The sequence below is a fragment of the Anarrhichthys ocellatus genome, unplaced genomic scaffold (assembly GCF_004355925.1).
Source record: "Anarrhichthys ocellatus isolate YVR2014 unplaced genomic scaffold, GSC_Weel_1.0 scaffold6, whole genome shotgun sequence".
Taxonomy (NCBI): Eukaryota; Metazoa; Chordata; class Actinopteri; order Perciformes; family Anarhichadidae; genus Anarrhichthys; species Anarrhichthys ocellatus.
In genome coordinates this window covers 5063260-5069019 of record NW_022280036.1, presented here as the reverse complement: position 1 = coordinate 5069019, position 5760 = coordinate 5063260, and the positions used below count along the sequence as shown (strand labels likewise).

General features: G+C 40.7%; 1 protein-coding gene across 1 annotated transcript in view; it reads right to left on the bottom strand.

Annotated features, from left to right (window-relative positions):
• The window catches only part of LOC116382794 (frizzled-3-like), a 30078-nt gene that overhangs the window by 22215 nt on the left and 2103 nt on the right, over nt 1–5760 (bottom strand). The gene's annotated exons all lie outside the window — the stretch shown is intronic.

Sequence of the window (5760 nt, the reverse complement as noted above, 5' to 3'; positions counted from 1 at the left end):
CACACACACACACACACACACACACACACACACACACACACACACACCTCTATAAACCTCTCTCTTTCGTATCCACACACACAAAGAAAAAAAACACAACAGACCATGCTTAAGCACCACGAGCTTCTAACTCTCCAGATTTGGCACACACAAACTCTCTCTGTTGTGGGGACCTGGTGGCCCCAGGGTGGCCCTACTTGAACAGAGCAGTCTTATTTTGAAGGACAGGACCCCATACTGAGAGAAACATAAACACCGGAGACAGTAGGGTCTAAAGACTTTACACAACCTGTCACTCTGTCAGTATTTCCTTGTGCGTAGTCTGACGTTCTGTTTCTGTTCAACGGCCCCATTTTCCTCTTTGTCACTTCCTCCCTCCTGTTGTTTTTGTGATTATTATTGAGGTATCTACCTCTGCAACTCTCATAAACACCATCTTGGTTTCGGTCAAATTACTTTCAACCTTTAATAATTTCAATGGGTCATCACATTCTTCCGATTTACTATATTAGCATCACATTACTGTCAAATGGCTCCTTGTGCATGTCTTTCAGGATGGGAGAGAAGAGGAACACACTCAAGGGTTGGAGAGGCGCTGAATAATAGTCTCACACACTTTAATCATTTCCTCAGGGTATTAGACCAATGGTAAATTATCAAATCCTTTTTAGCATCGTGGCTACGAGTGTGCGACTAGCATTCTTAGTTGAGCATGTAACCGGAACCCAGCTGAATGGAGAATGCCTGAATGTGTTTACATGCACTTAGGCGAAGTATACTTCTGCAATAACTTGATTTCTTATACGCAAGTAAAGAGCAAACCTGGTGTTATTACACAGAAACACAGTGAACACACACCTTTCTGTTGGATAAGCCTTTTATGGCCATGTATGCAGTCTTGGCCTGAGACTTTGTGACAGCAGTGTGGTCATAGGAACATGCAGCAGTGCATCCTTGTTAATTACAAAAAAGTGGCAAGGAAACTAAAATAAAGGAGTCCAAATAAGCTGGTTTCCATAGCTGAACAACATACTGTAAATTTCAGACACATGCACACACTAAGGAAAATCTGTGCGACCTCTTATTATAGAGCCTGTTCTCAGTCTGAATGCTGCATTAGCTAAAGAAAGATAAAAACTGCTGCGTCTTCTATCGTTATACACTTAAACTGTCAACATTGAGCATTGCTTTAAAAAACGTGGGAGTCAGTAGGAAAGAAACATGATCGCTTATCAGCTGCATGCAAAGGTTGGTTTCCCAGTAATCAGGTATAGCAGTACATTCAAATGCACTAACAGATTCCTTCTCCCAATAACGTGATCTATTAGTGGACATGTAAATGTAGTGACTGAGAGCTCTCGATCAGGGCTAGGGTTGCTGTCTATTTGCTTCATAAACAGAGTGCTCTATTGTAGCCCAAATGAGCCTTTCTCTAAATGACCGTTGAGCAGGGACTCTCTAATCTCTCTCACTCCAGGATCCAAATGACAAAAGATTGCGCTGGAATTGTCCAGACCAACTCAATGAGGTATATTGTCAGCACAGAATACCCTCTTCTGCTGCTTAGTTGTTGTTTTTAACCAGCACATACCACAGTCTCAATAATAATTCACCACAAAGTTTAATCAACAGCTCTCTGACACTATCAGCTTCATAAACAGAGTTCCTGTTTTTGTCAATGATAGAGATTCTCAACAACATGAACAAATGGGAAAATTAAGAAATGTAGGCCTTTGACAGATTTTAAGAAGAACTTAAAAAAAAGTCTCTCTTAGGTTTTGTCATTCATAGATTAATAATGGTTGAGAATGCGCTCTATTGCTCCTCAATTACACCAAAATATAACTCCAGCGCAGCAAGCTACCCATTAACTCAAGGGGAAACTTCCTGGCCAAGCAGACATCTGGGCTCTGGAGGCCTCAGGCACACCAACTCTTGCATGACGCATGCTTATTTATTTCTTTAACAAAGGACAACAATGGGCATGATGAGCTGTTCTCCGTTTCGTCATAGTCTTATATTTTGTTTAAAGGCACCGTGCACACATAACAACATCCCCTCTTTCCTGCCATCTTTCTTTGTGTGTAACTGCATCAAAACCAATTTATACACAAAGGAGCTGACAATTAATTTGTATCATTAACAAAATTATATATTGATTGTGTTTCTTCAAACTATGCTGACATACAGCATCTTAGGGAAGCATCGGGCTATATGTTATTCTAATATATACTTTTGATGTGTAATTTTATGGGGCGAAATGCTAATTAACCTTCAGTTTTAAGAAGACGGTTCAAGCCATGTGACCAGTTGTCACCTCTTAGCGCCGACACACAATCCCAATGATGTAATACGTCTAAATCTGTGTCCAACATGAAGAAAGCTCAAATGATGTCCCAACCTACAGCACATCCTCTGGGAATCATAACATGCGGTGGCAGATGGACAATACCGGCTGTATTCCTACGTGACATGAAGGCACAAAAGCATGCACGCACACTCATGCGCAAAACTAGTCATAAAATCTCTCATTCTAATTTCATCTCCCTTCTCTTCCACTTTCCCCTCTTATGTTTCAGTATATCTCACTCTCTTCCCCTCAGGTTTAATTGACTAGTGTGGCAGATGGGGTGGCGGTTGGTCTGTGGGAATCAATGTCGTCATTGTGAGACTGAGAGAGATTAGCAGCTAGTTAGCACCAGTGAGAGATGACAGCTGGTCCCGTTAACCTCCTCTGTCACTCATACACACAGCGAGAGGAAGTACTAGTGTCAGTTAGCTATAGGCTCAACAATTACACACAACAAATACACTGCTCTGTACCTTACGCCTGTCACTCAAACAGAATAAATGAGGCCTAGGCTACAATGTTAATCGGGCACGCACACTCTGGGATAATCCATTTTTGGCTTAGCTTGACATCTAAAAAGAAAGAAGGAAAATAGGCAGTGTTTCCAATGGCAGCCAAAACTGAGCACTCACAGAGGGCACATCTCCACACTATCCAAAATAGAGCAGGGTGTAAAAAAAGGATTTTAAAACCAGACCTTGGATATGTCTCAACCTATGAATTGAAGACAACTCACAGCAAAAATAAAACACGACAGCCCACTAGTGTCTGCAAGAAAGCCAAGACATGAAATCTTTGCCGCTGAGGCAGAGCAAAAATTCATCATGCGATATATGACCCAAAAAGTGACTGCAACAGCTGCTGACAATGGCTCCGGTTTCATTAAGGCATCTGAAATACGTCACGCTGATTTGGCAGCAGTTGTTTGTCTTACAAGTTCAATTACCAAAACTCACACACACACTATCTCAACTGTGACTTGTTAGAAGACTTCTGTATTTTACCAAAAGCCCTCCTCTATTGTAGAGCATCTTTAAAACCATAACTGGCTCCATCAGGCTGATCATATATAGATACTAGTACAGAAAATACTACAATAACTTAGTAGCAGTCGTCTACCCAATAAAGTAATGAGCGATGAAACTAAATGTGGAATCCTTACAAAAAGTACCGCTCTTTTAAGACCATTACTTCAAGCAGTTACAGATTCACTTTCACACTATCATACCTGCACATAAGCCTGTGCAGAGTACATGTACATATCTGTCAACACACACACACAAGTTGCTATTATGCAGCCACTGTCCCATGAAAGATATTATTTAATTTCCTGCAGGGTCCCCAGCAGGACTACCATGGTCGGTCACAGCAGACCAGAGCAGGAAAACTAAAAGAGCTTGTGTTGCTACTCCACCATCTTCAGAACGCTGTCTCTTCCACGACTGGAGGGACTCAGGGTGTCAGTTACTTTGCTCCGTCTTCATCTGGGTCAAATCAAGTTCAACAACAGATGTTTCCTACAATCCATGACACGGCATGTTTTGACATGACACTGGGGAATTGACTTGATTTGAACATGTGCATGGTCCTTAATCATATCATCATCCATTCAAAACACACACAAAGCTAATTCTAATTGCATGGCCGTCAATCTGAAATAAAGCTGTTTATCTTATTTCCTCTATTTTTTTGAAAAGACAAAAGCAGACAACAGTGATCCTTAACTACATATTTTTGACATGAGAAAATGTTAGAAATCCCCTTCTGTTATTAAATATTCAGAGTGTTTTGGGTTGACATTCACATGGTTTTGACATGGGAAAATAAAGAAAAAGAAAAAAATCCCCCCGAGATTAATCATGCTCAGCCAACATCAGCCGTAAATTCATCTGCTTTTCAACGGTGGTAATTTAATATGCCAACTATGAACAGCTGCGGGCAGATTTAATGCCACTCACTGAATTTGCTGTCATTACCCATTCTTATCTTAAACCACAGTTTATACATGGTAGCCAAAACATGGGTGAAGCTATGCCAATCAGCATGTGTAGCGGTACTGTGACATCTGGATGGACACGGACACAAAAACATTTTAAGGGTCTGGAGTTCTAAACAACTCAACCTAGCTTTCTAATTAAAACAGGCTGGGCCTTGTAGATTTTGTATTTATATTATTATTGTTTGTTTGGAATAAATTATCTTCTTTTATTGTTAGGAAGTTAGTAGGTAGTCCCGACAGTTTAGCGTCGTAAAAGTAAAACCAACACACACCCCAACATGTCCAAATCCCAAATACAGTGCCATACAGAGCCTTTGTTACCAATGAATACGTACTGCAAACCGGTAATTACAGTCTAGCCATTGAGCAACACCTTGCTCGGCGCTCTATCTCCCTCTCTGGGGAGTAACAAAGGAGAAGGAAAGGGAAGTAACATGATATAGATGGATGGTGTCGGCTACTATTTCACTCAGACAGTGTGTAACACAGCGCCTTCTCTACTTTTTTGCTTAAAACTAATGCCCTTAGACTAAAAATATTTCTTTAGAAGTATCAATCACATGACCATAAAAATTGCTTTCCGTTTAAAAAAATGTCTCCCGACTGCTGCTGCTCAGATTGCACCATCCATCTGTGAGCTACACACACATTCATCCATGTCTACCAGGAACAGTAACGTGTAGTGAGAGGATAGACCTGTAACAGGAGGAGTGGAGATCACCTTTTCTCAACTGTTTCACTGCTCCTGTTAACTCTTTGATATTCCATGCCTGTGTGAACGCCAATTCAGTCCAAGTGTGACTCCGAGTATCCAATTTGTTCAACTCTAGCACTCAGAATATTTGGGCCGATGTTTTAAAAAGGGAGTTTTTTTCACACTCGGTGTTTCCATTGTTTCTGTGCTAACCATCCCCGTGTACTCGGACAATAAAGGGTATTGGTGATTTGCTGGTTGTAGAGCTTGTTTGCTGAGGATGCAAAAAATCTCAGTCTATGAAATTGGCAATAATTATTAACAAAGAGCTCAAATTACAAAACTTCCTTGATTAACTACATATTTGTTGTGACATTTCAGGAATTTCCCTTTACAAATATAATCCTATATGAGCCATCCTAGTCTTTTACACTGTCTCATGACACTGTATGTGAAGTCCTTTGTCCTTAGCAGGTGCATGACACTATAATGTGAAACTCAGCATAATGCTGCTTTGTAGTTGTTTACAATTTATACCCCTCGTCACCAAGACACTTTTTTTTTTCCACCATACAGTTCAGTGCATTACAATGTACATTTTTTAACAACAATATGTAATTACACCTCTCATTCACAGCAGCAGCTAGCTATCCAGTCTCCCCGTAGTGACACACACACACACACACACACACACACACACACACACACACACACACA